General features: G+C 36.6%; 1 protein-coding gene across 1 annotated transcript in view; it reads left to right on the top strand.

Annotated features, from left to right (window-relative positions):
* The first annotated feature begins 785 nt into the window (after positions 1-785).
* LOC137727698 (protein HIGH CHLOROPHYLL FLUORESCENCE PHENOTYPE 244, chloroplastic-like) overlaps positions 786-15,963 on the top strand; it is an 89,307-nt gene continuing 74,129 nt past the window's right edge. The window contains exon 1 of the transcript XR_015952370.1: positions 786-927. The gene's annotated coding sequence lies outside the window, so the exon portion shown is untranslated. The remainder of the gene's footprint in view (positions 928-15,963) is intronic.

The following is a 15,963-nucleotide window of genomic DNA, read 5'->3' as shown; positions in this document are numbered from 1 at the left end:
TCGATTTTTGAATCAACAGAATTCTTTGGTTTGTATAACAATCTTAATTGATAGGTGGTCTATTATGACGCAGTTATTAGTTATATTTGTAGAATTTAATGAATACTTTATATTTCTTAAACAAGACTACCTGTCGGTATGAAATTTCTCATCTCTTACTTCTCCCTTAATTAGGATGTAAATAGATTTTAAGATAGATGTAGACAATTTTAATATATTTCACACGTTTAACATAGAATTGTGGTTGAATACTGGATGAACTACTCAATCTTTTATCTTTAAATTATTTTTTACATTGAAGTTTAGGAGAGCCCTAAACACCAACAACAGACTAATCACTTCGACTTGCATCTGGCTCGTCACTTCCACTTGCTTGCTCAGACTCATCTCTTCCACTTGCTTCCTCAGACTTGTCGTTTTCTTTTGCTTCCTCGTTGCTTCCACTTTCTCCCTCAGAGGTCATCGCTTCCACTTGCTTCCTCAGATTCATTGCTTCCACTGGCTTCAGGATCACCACTCCCACTTGCTGCATGCTCATCTTGTTCTTGTCGCGACATGACATGACATTTTAATTTCTCAGCATCTTCAGCATACAACAGGCACATCCCACACTTTTCCACCGTAAGGAATACCCACTCTTGCCGGAAGTGAACAGAGACCTCAGTGACGCGGTCGTAAAAAGCAGGGGACCATTTTGTTCTCTCTTCATATTCAAGGTCTTTATACAATACGAACACATGCTGTAGATCTGAGCAACGATATTTAACTACATTGTCAATTTCTAAATTGAAATAACAATTGATTTCATGACTTTCCCCCTCTCCAGTTTTGAAATTGTACTTGCATTCAAACTTCACATATGGATCAAAGAGATCGGATGCAACAACAGTGAGAGCGAAACCCAAGAAACCTTCAAGAAACCAATTTGCAGGAAGCCTGACATTTATTGAAGCCCCCTTATTTTGATGTACGAACCATTTTGGAATTTCATCTCCCGGACATACCATTGTAACTAAGGGTTCAGAAAACTCTTTCTGCAACAGTAATTCGCATCATGTTACTAAACATTTACGCAGAGAGAGAGAGAGAGAGAGAGACGTACGTAATCCTCATTTTCTTCTTTTAACTTTGAAGATGCAGTTGCCACTCGCATGATTCTAAGCTATGAATCAACCATTATGCTGCTCCTTGCATCATAACCCAACCTTCGGCAATTAGAAAAGTTAAGTTGCTCTCGAAGCAATTCAGGGAATGCAATTGCTCTCGAAGCAATTGCATTCCTTGAACTCGACACTGTCTTCAGTGACTTGCAGCCATTTGCTTGGAGACGACTGAGCATTGGGACTTCTGGTAAAGATCGAAGGCTGTTGCACTCGATTAAGCACAGGCGAGACAGATGAGAAGCTTGTTTAATGCTTGAGGGTATGCTCTGAATTCAAACTGATGATGGCAACTCCTTTATGCCACTGCAGCTTAAACTTAAGAATTCAATATTGTCTGGCATCTCTGGAAGATACTCGAGATTCCCGCACCATGAAAGATCAAGATAAGTACGGCCCTATTTGGTACTCTACTTGAATCCAACTTTTTAAACTCAAAAACAATTTTTAAGTTTTAGGAATTAAAAACTTGTTTGGTAAGACTATTTTCAAAAATTAAACTGAAGACTAACTAAAAAATATAATCTATTATCTAAAAACATAAAAAGTGAGTTTTTAAACTTAAACCCTCATTTCTTTTCTCTCCCTCCTCCCCTCTCACGCCAAATCTCTCTCTTTTCTTCTTTCACTCTCCCCTTTTTTTTTTTCTTTTTTTTTTTTCGTCTCCCTTTTAATCCGTTCTTTTCATTCTCTTGATTCTTTCTTTCATTCCTTTTCCTCTCTATCTCATCCGATCCTCTCCCTTATTTTTCTTTCCTTCAATCATCTTTTACTTTTTTTTCCTCTTCTCTCCTCTTTCTCCTTCTCATGCGACCTCCTTTTTTTAGATCTCATTGTCTAGTTTAAGTTGTAAGATTTAAAATTTTTAAATCGCCAACCAATCTAGTTTTTGAGTCTTAAAGAAAATTATTTTCAAGAAATGTTTTGAGAAATGATAAAAAATTTCAAATAGGATATCAAACAGACCCTTAGTTTCCAAGAATTCCTAAAACAATTAAGCCAAGTCATCAAAGCTAGCTAACTTTAATTTCAAAAATCAATCAAAGTTGTTGAGCAATTGCTTCGAGACAAAGAATTTAGGGTCTGTTTGGTAGTATACTTGAATCCAACTTTTTAAACTCAAAAACAATTTTCAAGTTTTAGGTCTTAAAAACTTGTTTGGTAAGACTATTTTCAAAAATTGAATTCAAGACTAACTCAAAAATATAGTCTATTTTCTGAAAACATAAAAAGTGAGTTTTTAGAGTTTTTAAGCTTAAACTCGCTCCTTTTTTTTCTCTCCCTCATTCCAAATCTATCTCTCTCTTTTCTTCTTTCTCTCTCCTCTTTTTTTTTTTTTTTTTTTTAAACCTTTTTCGTCTCTCCTCCAATCCGCTCTCTTCATTTTTTAGGTTCTTTTTCTCACCGATCTTCCTCTCTATCTCGTCCGATCCTCTCTCTTCTTTCTTTTTCCTTCAATCATTTCTTACTTTCTTTCCTCTTTTCTTTCTACCTCTCTTGCAACCCCCCTCTTTTTAGATCTCTTTGTTCTACTTTAAGTCGTAAGATTTAAAAATTTTAAATTGCAAACCAATCAAGTTTTTGAGTCTTAAAGAAAATTGTTTTCAAGAAATGATAAAAAATTTCAAATAGGATACCAAACAGGCCCTTAGATTTTGGAGACTAACAATCTACTATAAAGCTTTAGGATTTAGAGATTACGAATATAGGCTGACTAATCAAAGCCTCTTATTCCCTAAAAGCTTATGTTATTATAAAAGATAGTTTATTAAAAAAATATTAGAAAGGGCGTTGGTTTTTGGACTTGGTCCACATGGGTATAGTATGAGTATTAATTGATATGGGTTACAATCTGGTTAGATTAAACGACCTACCAATTGCCTATATTGAGACAGATCCTTGAGAATTTCTCCACAGTCAAGTAGCTTGGTTAATCGGGTTGGGTTGGGGATGGATGGGCAAATGATCAACCCAATTCAACCTAAGCAATGACAAGTTGAAATTGGGTTGGGTTCGGGGTGGGTTATAACTAATAAAAACTTGCTTATTCGGGTTTAAAGTCAAGTTGGACATGTGCGAGTTCGGATTGGCCTGACCCAAGTTGTACCCTAGAAAGAAGACATTGAACATGAAAAGCATCATTTTTTTGCACAAAGTATGGATCATGGTTGCAAATAGTAGTGACGATTTTGTTGAACAAAGATTGTTGCATTCTAAAACGACGTCTAAAAATATAATCAAGGAATAAACTGTTGGGGATAAAATAATCTTCCAAGAGATCTTTACCTCGTCTTTCCCTCTTTCTATCCAAGTTTGTGGCATGTCTGGGTTTGGAGATTTGACCCATAACTTCCATGACACGACGGGAATGTGAGGCTCTTTGCCTTTTATGTTCATCATCCTCGTCCTTTTCCATGAAGAATGCCTCATCTCCATCATCTTCGAGATTGAACAATTCTTCTTGTTTTGCCAACAATTTTTTCTATTGCTCATCGATTTCATACAATCTCCTTGAAGAAGACATTGTAGAAACTCAAGATTTAAAAATGATGAAGAAGGATTCTAAGCTAGTTTGAGTTTGGTGTATGAATTAGGATGGATGCTGGGTTTATATGGACAAAAAAAAGAAAGGATGAGGTTGTAGATAATGCCACGTGGCACTATGTGATTGGTTGAAAATCTTATTGAAATCTTTTCTAAAGGATTGTAAACAGATAGTGGCACGTGGCATGTGACGCGTCAGGATTAGTTCAAAATCTTATTGGAAATCTATCCACAAAATAGTACTTTTGGATAATGACACGTGGCATGACAAGATTGGTTGAAAATCTTATCGTAATCTTGGCTACATGATTGTAAACAGATAGTTACACATGGCTCATCAGGATTGGTTGAAAATTTTATGGGATCTATCCACAAAGTAGTACTTTCGGATAATGACACATGGCACGACAAGATTGTTTAAAAATCTTATCGGAAATAAAAACTAATTTTTTTTGTTATTTATAAAAAAATAATAATATTTAATAGTAATTGACTAGACTTTGTGTCATCGCATTTTTAAGGGGTAGAGATGCATTTGGTCAATTACTGTTGGGGTCAATTACTATTCATTTAAGTGGATTAAATGGGCTGGGTACTAGTGCATTTTTAGGGATTAAATGGGCTGGCTGCCATAAGAATCTAAAAATTCCCAAAGGTAAAATCTCAAAACCTAATGCTGAGGCCCATTAAGGAACATAGAGGAATTACAACCATAACAAATATATTGAAATACGCAAGAAGTCCCTAACACCAAGCAATTAAGATAAAAAGCTCTTAAATCAACCACCAAAGTCAAATTAGTGATTGTTTCCATAAAAGAAGTAAAATTGGATAAAAAGATACCTGAGTTCGTTCAGAAAAGCTTAAACCAAGACCCCTAGAGCAATTGGGGCTGTAATTCAACGTAATAGGATTGCTGCATCCAAACATAGAGCTTCAATCAATCCAAGTCAATGAAATATCAATAATTTATCAAAAGAACAGTAATAGAAATCAAATAAATGAATATCTGGGGATTGAGGAAAGGTAAAATCTGAGACCAAAAAAATGAAATTTTATAGAAATATGTTGGTTGTTGTTATTGAAACTCAAGGCTTTCTCTGGAAGCTTTTCTTAGACACTAAGAATTGTTAAATGAAGAATACAACCACTAATATATAGTATTTGACTATTTACACTCTAACTAACCAAAATAGAATACATTACAACAAACATATAACAAACTAATAATAACATTTGTTATGACTTGGCATCTTCATCTTTACACCTCCTCAAGCCAAACTTGGAAGAAGTGAGAGTTCGAAGTGAGAGCTTGGATTGTAGAAACTGAAACCTGTTTTTGGACAAGGACTTCGTATGAATATCAGCATTCTGATCTTGGCTACACACATATTGAACTTTGATTAAATTGGCAAGAACTAATTCCCGGATATAGTGATAATCTTTTTCAACCTAAGCAAGAGATATGGCTAAAATGTTATCACACCAGAGAACGGGTTTAGCTGACATGGGAAAACCAAAATCTTTCAATACTTTGCATATCCAAGTAATCTCTACTGCAGTTTGAGCCAATGACCTATATTCTGCCTTAGTGGATGAATGAGCCATTGTTGTTTGTTTCTTTGCACACCAGCTAATCAAGTTAGAACCCAAAAATACACAAAAGCCACAAGTAGATCTTCTATCAAATGTGCAACCAGCCCAATCTGCATCCGAGTAGGCAGAAAGATGTAAAGAACTTTGTTTAAACATAAGATCCTAAGAGATAGTGCCCTTGAGAAATCTTAAAATTCTCTTTGCTGCTTGCATATGGGTAAGTGTTGGTGCATGCATAAACTGACACACCTGATTTACAGCAAATGAAATATTAGGTCTAGTCCAGGTAAGGTACTGTAGGCCATCAACTATAGGTCGATATTCAGTGGGATTAGGTAACAGTTCACCACTGTGATCCAATTTTGTAGAACTGAGGGGTGTACAACAGGGTTTAACTCCATCCATATTGGTCTTTTGTAAAAGATCAAGCAAATACTTGCCTTGATGAAGAAAAAGACTATATTTGGTTTTGTGAACTTCCAAACCCAAAAATTAGTATAAGGGTCCTAAGTCTTTAACTGGAAATAGTGTACTCAACTGTTGAATGAGTTGTTTGCAGAGAGAATCATTGGGACCACTGATGAGAATATCATCAACATAAACCAGTACAATGATCAAGGTTGGGACTTTAAGAACAAACAAAGAAGCATATGAAGCTGATTGAGTAAAGCCAAGAGATTTAAGTGCTTGAAACAACTTATCAAACCAGGCACTAGGGGCTTGTTTAAGACCATATAAAGATTTCTTAAGCTTACACACATGATTAGGAAGAGATGGATCTTGAAACCCAAGAGGTTGTACCATGAACACTTTTTCTTTCAAATCCCCTTGAAGAAAGGCATTGCTTATGTCTAACTAATTAAGAAACTAGTTGAATTGAACAACAAAAGAAAAAGAAAAAGAAAAAAGGAGTGAAAATAAGTAAGAATGAACTCACGAGCGTTGATGGTTGAAGAAAGGGTCCAAAAAGTTGAATATGGCCCTAAGTTTTGTGTGACTTTCCCTTGGGTGTTCAAAGTTGATTTTTGCGTTCTAAAGGGAATTCTAAGTGCCTAATTCAAATACTTTGCTCACTATTGCTTTAAGAATGTTTGTTTATCCTTCACCTTTCTTTGTTAGCCAAACACCTTTAGCCCCGTTACAACCCTTGACTTCTATCTTGAGTGTTATGTATTTCAATTGTGGAGTTTGAACTTGGTATGAGCTTATGGTGTCACTGGTTCTCGCGTCTAAGTAGTAGCATTCCATTCATGAGATCATATCTAAACATGCTTATTAACTCCAGAAAATGCTTTCCTTATTATAACATATGTGAGTGTTCGTCTACATGTTTACATCAATCTCTCACATATAACTAGTGTAGGGTGTGTAGTCAGAAAATCTGTGTGAAAATAGAGTGCATTCTAGTAAGGAATTGAGGAAATTCTCTAAAGGCATGTTACTACTTTCGAAATGTGTTTTAAATGCTTAATTGTGAACTAGTATGTGGTGACTATGATTAAGAATGTACTTAACTGTAAAGATGGCTAAAAATCTATGGGACTAATGATTTTTAACTTGTCATGTGCATTGGAAATCTGAGACGATTGTTGGAAGGTGTAGGTTGTGTTTTGTTCGTTTTGTTTTGTTTTTGGTTTCTTTTGTTTTGTTTTGCTCGAGGACTAGCAAAAACTAAGTGTGGGGGTATTTGATAGGAGCATATTCATGCGACTTAAATGGCTTGTTCTCGTGCATTTACGTTATGTTTCTTTAGTTATTTTAGTACTTTAAGCTATTTTCGTGTGTTTATAGGTCCAAAGGGCTAAAGGAGCAAAAAGATGCATTTTGGAGACTTTTGGAGCACTTTTGGGCTAAGGATGGATAGCTTATGCTTGGAGCCAAAGTGTTGGACGAAATTGAAGACCTAATTGAAGACCAAAGTGTTGGAACCTTGTTCTCTTTAGTTTTAGGACATTTAAAACCTTTCCTAATCCCAATCATGCCATGCATAACACACATCCATTCTAACACATTGTCATTGCACATGCATTTCCTTCATTAGTTAATTCACATGCTCCATACTTATCATCACCACTCATTACTTATCACATATCATCACCACTTATCACTTATCATTCACCACTTATCATATCATACATTCATTTATCACTTATCATAATCATTCACTTATCACTTAACATATCATACACTTATCACTTATCACTCATAATCACCTACAACATCCACCTACTTCACCTACAACATCCACCTACTTCACCTACAACATCCACCTACTTCACCTACAACATCCACCTACTCACCTAAAACATCCACCTACTTCACCTACAACATCCACCTACTTCACCTACAAATGACATAGCCATATGTTCCCTCCACTACTCCTATAAATACCCTTGCATTCATTCATTCAAGTCATCATCTCATTTTCATACACAACACACCACAAACACTTCCATTCCTTCTTTGCCGTGAGTCCCACTTCATTTCCAGCATCATTCCCTTCTATTTCCACCACTTCCCAACCCTCCAAACCACTCCTCATCCATTTCCATAATCCCCCAAACCTCACCTTAGACCTTGTGCTACAACAACGAGGAAGATAAGAGGGCCTAAACGTTCATACAATTCAAGTTGAGTTGTTGGAATGTTTGGGTGTTTCTTTGATTTCAAAGTTTAAATTCAATTCTCTTTGTTTTGTACGTATAAGGATTGGAAGAGAAGAGTGCCTAAACGTTCATACAATTCAAGTTGAGTTGTTGGAATGTTTAGGTGTTTCTTTGATTTCAAAGTTATGAGGAACTAAACCCTTTTTGGCTAGGGGTGATTTCAATACCATGATTATTTATGTGATATGAATTGATGAATTCCGGTTATGAACTCTTGATTCGTGAATGCAATTGGCTTAACTATTTGATGATTAACTTATTTGTGTTTGTTGATTGAGGGTCGACACTTAATTAGCATGCATGAATATGTGGCTAAAGTTTAAGAAGGTTTCACATAATCGTTACTAACTTATACTTGAAAGTAGTGAAGGTCGCTTGTCACGATCGCGTTAAGTTTAATTCTTAGCATGAGTAACATGATGTCATAGTTGCAAATGCTTTGTCAATGCTTATGGTTTTCATTATTCTTAATGATCTTCGATTGTATCTCTATTATGATGACATGTAGGGAACTTTTGAGAATGTTTTGGGTTGTCGAATGATGCCATCCAATCCAATAATATAAGGAAAATCTGAGGGTTAACTAGTGATGTCACGGTTAATTTGGGGCATTGTCGTTCATAATTCAATGAAGGAATAACTGGAAATTGATTCATATGCATAAATATCATGTGTGGAGAAAGAACCTCTAGCTAATTCACCAACCATCTTGTTTCACAACACTTGTTTACAATCTGTCCATTTTTGCATTTTGTTTGTTTATTTCAACTTCGTCAAAACTAGAACCCCCTTTTTTATTTTTCCTTGTTCCCAAGTGTCTTAAATCTGTTTTAATTTAGTTTTTATGTTTTTAAGTCAATTTAGAAGGTTTTAGCAAGCCCTCCTAATCCCCGGTCTAGAACGATCCCTCACTTATCCATTCTACTACAATTGTCAAACGAGGGTTTAATTTATGCGCGTATAATTCTCGCATCACTCATGACTTGTTGAACCAAAAATCTGATGGATGATATGATTTCCAGAGAAACTAGAACCATGAAACCCTTGATTCTGACCTCAATTTGCAGAATTTCCATGAAAATTGCCCCGAGAACCACGATTGTGATGGAAATGATTGTTGTTGTTGAATTGATATCTTCGATTGTTTTTTCTTCCACGATTAGAGTGAAATCGAGAAGAATTTGGATGTGAGAATTGATTTTAAGTGGCAAATGCTTGAGGTGGTGGAGTGGGAAATAAAGGTGCTTAGGACTCCACAGAAAACGCCTGAAACGGTTCAGTATTAGATGAGATCTTCTTGCGACGAGACATGAAGAGTTCTTTGGTGAGAATAAGTCCATGTAGTTCATCCACATAAGTGGATGAAAGGCAAATCATAAGTGAATCAACGAACGAATTGAACTTATCTGGTAGACCAGGCAGTGTTGCCATCATTAAATTATGATATGAGATCGATGCTCCAGTAGCAAAGAGAGAATCATAGATTTCTTTCAACTGTTCCAGATAATCTGGCATAGATTGAGAGCCTTTCTGTATGGCTTAGAGATGAGATCAAAGCTGGTGAATATGAGCATCAGAAACACCACGAAAATGTTGCTCAAGCTTGATCCAAAGATCTCGAGAAGAAGATACACCAACGGAAAAGGGAATTACATCTTCATAAAATGTATAATTCAACCAGATCAGAAGATTCTGATTTCTCATACTAGATTTCAAAAGTAGGATTAATGGAGCAATCTGGGAGAAAATGCGGTAGATACAACTCAGTTCCATCAACGTTCCAAGAAGCTTGTAACGATGGAGAATCGGTGTAAATAGTGCATGCGATGGAAGATAATTGGATCATTTGAGCTTGATTGGAACCATGCTTCCAGTTTTGAATCGTAAGAGATGCATACGAATTCGACGAATTTGTGAAATTAGGGTTTGGAGAAGAGGAATTTGGTACTTGATTTCGAAGCGATTCATGCTGAGATGATGAATCAGAAGGAGAAGCCATGGCAGTTGAGATGAAATCCTTGAAAACAATCAAGAAATTAGAGATGCGAAGTGAAGACATTAAGGATTGAGGAGGCCGAAAGGCAAAAGGCAAATGATACCATAATGTTGGATAAATATCAACAATCAATGATAATTTTGTATACGCTAATATATAATAAATGCGAATTTATTATAATAATTTATTATAACAAATTTATTATAACAAATGATACCATAATTTTGTATACGCTAATATCAACAATCAATGATAATTTTGGTAATTTCTTTTGTTAAAGCCCATGTAACAAAAAAAAGAAAGGCAGTTATTGTTTAGTAAAATTTTATATAAAACTGTTGTAACTATGTTTTTTTTTTGGATGAAAAGTTAGAGTTCATTAAAATTTTAACACAAAATACAAAGCCAACCAACAACCCAAGATAAACAATGGGAGGCCCAAAACCACAACGACAAAGGCCTAAAAATCGAAAATAGATGCCAAAGACAAAACAACCTAAAATCCATCTTGAAGAAGCAGCCTGCCGCTGCCAATCTCTCACCAGTAACCACCAGAGTGACAGCCATGTAGAAACTAGAGTGAAGGAGGATCCGCAGAGAGTCAAGCACAACAAAATTAACCAAAACAAAGGAGGAAAATCTACAGCAAAAATCAGATCTCGGAGTGCTAGAACCGACCAAGCTATCTAGATATGTCCTACTAACCACCACATTTGCAGGAAAAGAACCAAGTTGACATAACATAGGGGTAGGGAGGGCCAAGGGGATGTGTAAAACACTTTTACTATGACAAAGGCCGCATAACACTTTGGCCAAATTTTCCATCATGCCGGTAAAGCAAAGGGTAGTGGGGTAGAGATCTACATCTCAAATTGAGTCCAAAACTCAAATATCTGATTTTTGGTAAGTATAAAAGGGAGGTAATGGAGAGGTCACAGATGGAGGTGTCGATAAAGGAAAAGGGGGGAGATGGATGCGAGAGGAAAAAGTTGTAAAACTTGGCTTAGATTGTGAAACATGGGCAGAAGGAAGGATGAGAAGAAAAGTAATGCAGCAAAACGGGAAAATCATAGCTAAAGCCAGTGAAAAAAAGGCCCGAATAACGGCGAAAGACACTGAGAATGTGACCTCACAAACCGACAACCATAGGTAGCGGCAGGGAAGGACACAGACAAAAAGACATAAAAGGAGAAGAAAAAGAGGGAGAGTGCTTGGCGACCCCAACCAAAGGAAGTTATCGGCGGCAAAAGCAGGGAAAGATGGGTTATGTGCAAGAGAGAATAGAGAGAGCGGCTAGGCTTTGTGAGGAAGACATAGCTTTATTGAACGTGACTCGAAACTTCTTGCATTTACTTCTTTGAATCCTGCTGTAACTATGTTAAATGACTAAAAAATGTATGAGAGTGAATTTAATATAATAATTTATTTTATTTTTTAATTTATAATCTTTAATTGCTAACTATTTAATATTTTTATCTTCTATATCTCTCACAATTTTCACATTAAAAATCTCCACTCTTTCTCGAGGACCAAACACCTCCAATCCCCAACTTGGCCAATCCAATCTCTGCCTCTTGGGTACGTTGTAGTTTCGGTACACGCACACACCTTCGAAGATGCTTCGCCTTTGCTAGAAAGTTTGTGGGTCGTGCAAGTATTAGAATCACAATCCTTAGCTGGAAATCAACCTAGGCTAAGCAGTTATGGCGGCAATGCAATAGAGAAGAAGAAGTCGGAGTTGGGATATTCTTTCTATTAATTCAAATCTAAACGTTACAATGAGTGTTGAGAGATATATATACCACTAGCTAGCAATCTAGTGTGTGATTGCCAGCTGTACAACTTCTACAAACTTATTGAAATAACTCCTTAGCAATCCAGTGTATGATTGCCAGTTGTACAACTTCAACAAACTTATTGAAATAACTCCCTACAATACTTGGCCTATTGCAATTAAACCAAGGATTCCAGATCATTACAATTCAGTCCCAAATCTCTTACAATTTAACCTTTTAACTATAGCTAATTATTATTCTTGTGATCAAAGTAATCACAGATATGAAATTCATAACAACACTCCCTCCTTAAGAAAACCTTGTCCACAAGGTTCAAAGAGAAAATTCAGGAAACTTGGCCTGGAATGCATCGAAGTCCTCCTAAGTAACATTATCCTCCTCTTGATCTTGCCACTACACCAAAATTTGCACACCTACAGAGGCTCCCTTCTAGTAAATTCTCCTAGTTATCACAGCTTTGGGACTATTTTGAGCCAAGCCATCTTTCATAACCTGAGGCAAAATAGTTTGAGCATTAGTGTGATCACCCAATTGTTTCTTAAGACAACTCACATGAAACACCAGATGTATCTTAGTCCCCAATGGCATTTTAAGCTTGTAAGCCACATCACCAATCTTCTTAAGTACTTCATAGGGCCGATAGTACCTAGGTTGTAGCTTGTGATAATTGTGAGGTGCTAAGGTTTGCAACTGGTATGGTATCAGCTTCAAGTAAACAAAATCACCAATTCTGAAATGTCTCTATGTCCTTTTCTTGTCACTGTACTGTTTCATCATATTATGAGCCAGCTTCAAGTTAGTTTCTAGCACAGATAAGATCCTATCTCTTTCAAGTAACCTTTGCTCTACTGTATCAACTCTTGTAGTGCCCATCTATAAGGGATTATGTGGGGTGGTGGGTATCCATAGACTAGCTCAAATGGAGTATATTTGGAGGAGGTGTGACAAGAAGTATTGAAGCACCATTCAACCCAAAAGAGCCATTAAACCCACTGCTTTGGTTGACCTTTCACAAAGCATTTGAGATAGGTTTCCAGGCATCTATTCATCCCCTTAGTCTAGCCATCACTTTGTAGGTGATACCTTGAGCTCATGCACAACTTTGAGTTTTGCAATTTAAACAGTTCTTTCCAAAATGCATTAATGAAAATGTGGTCTTTATCACTGACAATAGAATTAGGCATCCCATGCAATGTGAATACGTGATCTACAAATAGATGTGCTACTACAGTGGCAGTGTAGGGGTGTGACAAGGGTACAAAATGAGCATATTTTGAGAGCTTGTCAACCACCACTAATATCACAGTTGTTCCCTTACAATTAAGCAAGCCTACTAGAAAGTCCATGCTAATGTTAACCCATACCCTATGAGGAAGCAATCCAGGGGGTGAGATAGTTTCAAATTTGTTTTGTTGACAAAGTTGACACTCAACAACAAACTTCTTGATGTCGTTTTGCATTCCCTGCCAATAGAAACTCTTCTTAATTCTCTAGTAAGTTTTTAAGACCCATTGGTGCCCAGATGCAGGAGTTGAATGATGATCCTCAATGATTTTAGTTTTCCAATCAGAGGAAGAACTTAAAACCATTCTTTGTTTGTAGCACATAAATCCATTGTCAATAGAATACTTGCCTAATGTTGAACTTCCAGAGCCATCTTGGATAGCTTGAATCACTTCTTTCTTTTTCTCAACAATCCACTCATCTTGCTTATTACTCATTCTAAGCTCATCCATCCATCCAAAGTATCGATATGATATAGCAGTACACTCCGTGTCCATGTCTTCTACAGAAATAGAAGATTCATGTAATTGAGGTGTCCTTTGAACTTTAGAGAGTGCATCAGAAACTACATTTTGATGCCCTTGTTTGTATTGGATTTCATAGTCATACCCCAACAGTTTTGACACCCATTTTTGTTGGAAATGAGTATTTGCCCTTTGGTTTAGGAAATATTTGAGACTATTATGATCAGTCTTGATGATAAAGTGTCTTCCCTAGAGATAGTTTTGCCATCTCTTCACAGCATGTATTATGGCAATCAACTCTCTCTCATATGTAGAGAGAGCTTGATTTCTGGGACTTATAGATTGGCTAGTGAAAGCTCTAGGTCTCCGTGATTGATGTAACACAGCACCAATACCACATCCAGATGCATCACATTCTAACTCAAAAGTTTTAGAGAAATCTAAAAGAGTGAGAACCTGTGGTGAAACCATAATAGACTTGAGTTATTCAAAAGCCAATGTAGCATCTGAATTCCACTCAAACTCATCCTTCCTTGTTAGTTTGTACAAAGGTTGACATATCTTCCTATATCCTAGCATAAATTTCCTGCAGTAACCAATGAGTCCCAAAAACCCTCTTAACTCTTTAACATTTCTGGGGGTAGGCTATTCCTAAATTGTTTGCAACTTGGAAGGGTCTGCAACTACACCATCACGGGATACAATACTCCCTAAATACTCTATAGAAGCTTGTCCAAATGAACATTTTGATTTCTTGAGATAGAGTTGGTTATCTCTAAGAATTCCCAATATAAGCTGCAAGTGAGTCAAGTGGTCTTCCCAAGTCCTGCTATATATCAGAATATCATCAAAGAAAACTAACATAAATTTTCTGAGATATGGCTTGAACAAATCATTCATAAGACTTTGAAAAGTGGCTGGTGCATTGGTGAGCCCAAAAGGCATCACAAGGAACTCATAATGCCCTTCATGAGTTCTAAAAGCTATTTTTTCCACATCTTCTGAGTTCATCAAGATTTGGTGATATCTAGACCTTATATCTAACTTGGAGAAGTACTGTGCCCCATATAATTCATCTAGGAGATTATCTATCAAGGGAATGGGGTACTTGTCCTAAGTGAAACAATTTTCTATGGCTTTGTTGGCCTTGAAATCAAAGAATCTCCCCAAAAAACACAGTAGCCAATAGTGAAGCAGTGAGTAATAGGACAACCCGCCTAATCGAAATCACAAATAATTGTTAACTTTATTAGATTGTTAGAGCTAAATAATAAGCCTTGACCTGGAGTAGATTTCAAATAACGAACAACACGAAGCGCAACATCCATATGAGGAATTTTGTGGGTCATGCATGAAACAACTTAGAACATGTATAGGATAGGTAATATCCGGCCGGGTTATTGTGAGATAAATTAATCGTCTTACTAGACATTGATACTTTTCAAGATCTTTGAGGAGTTCCCCTTTGTCGGACAATTTTGTATCATCCATAGGAAATACAATGGGTCTTGCTCCCATAATCCTTGAGAATCTCTAATGCATATATTACGTTGTGAAATGTAAATGCCACTTTTGGATCGAGAAACCTCAATGCCCGGAAAATATTTCAAATCACCAAGATCATTAATCTGGAAGTGATTGGGGAAAGAAGATTTCTTAGAATCAATTATAGCCATGTCATTGCCTCTAATCACAATATCATCCATATAAATGAGCAAAGTTGTGAATAGGTACCTGACTTTTTCGTAAACAGTGAATAGTTAGCTTTGGATTGTTTGAAACCAGCAAAAAGAAATGCATAAGAAAATTTGGCAAACCACTGGTGATAAGCCTACTTGAGACCATAAAGGGATTTGTGGAGGCGACATACAAGGTTCTTCCCCTAACGCCGAAGACCAGGGGGAATAGACATATAAATTTCCCCATTTAAATCACCATGCAAGAAAGCATTATTAACATCTAGTTGATGAAGGGACCAACATTGACTAAAGGCAAAGGCGAAGAGACAACACACAGTGATCATCTTAGCAGTGAGAGAAAAGGTATCATGGTAACCAATACCTTCAACCTACGTATAACCCTTAGCAACCAAACGACCTTTGTAGCGTTCAATGGAACCATCAAAATTATGCTTAAGTTTGTACACCCACTTACAAGCAATAGGAACTTTTCCCTAGGGGGGCTTGTAGTCAAGGTCCAAGTACGGTTGGCATGTAAAGCACCAAGTTCCTTGTCCATGACACGGTGCCAATTAAGATCACTCACAGCCTCTGCAAAAAAAAATGGTTGAACACACCGACTAACAGAGTAGATATATGAAAGATGGCTCCACACACCAACTGACGGAGTAGATATATGAAAGACGATTGTGAGATAAACAGTAGTAAGAAAGATAGTTACAAATGGGATACCATGTACCTTTTACAAAATAGTAACAAATGGGATACCAGGTACTTT

Source organism: Pyrus communis, chromosome 10 (genome assembly GCF_041283825.1).
Source record: "Pyrus communis isolate YQ-2024b chromosome 10, ASM4128382v1, whole genome shotgun sequence".
Taxonomy (NCBI): Eukaryota; Viridiplantae; Streptophyta; class Magnoliopsida; order Rosales; family Rosaceae; genus Pyrus; species Pyrus communis.
This window is presented reverse-complemented; position numbering and strand designations above follow the sequence as displayed.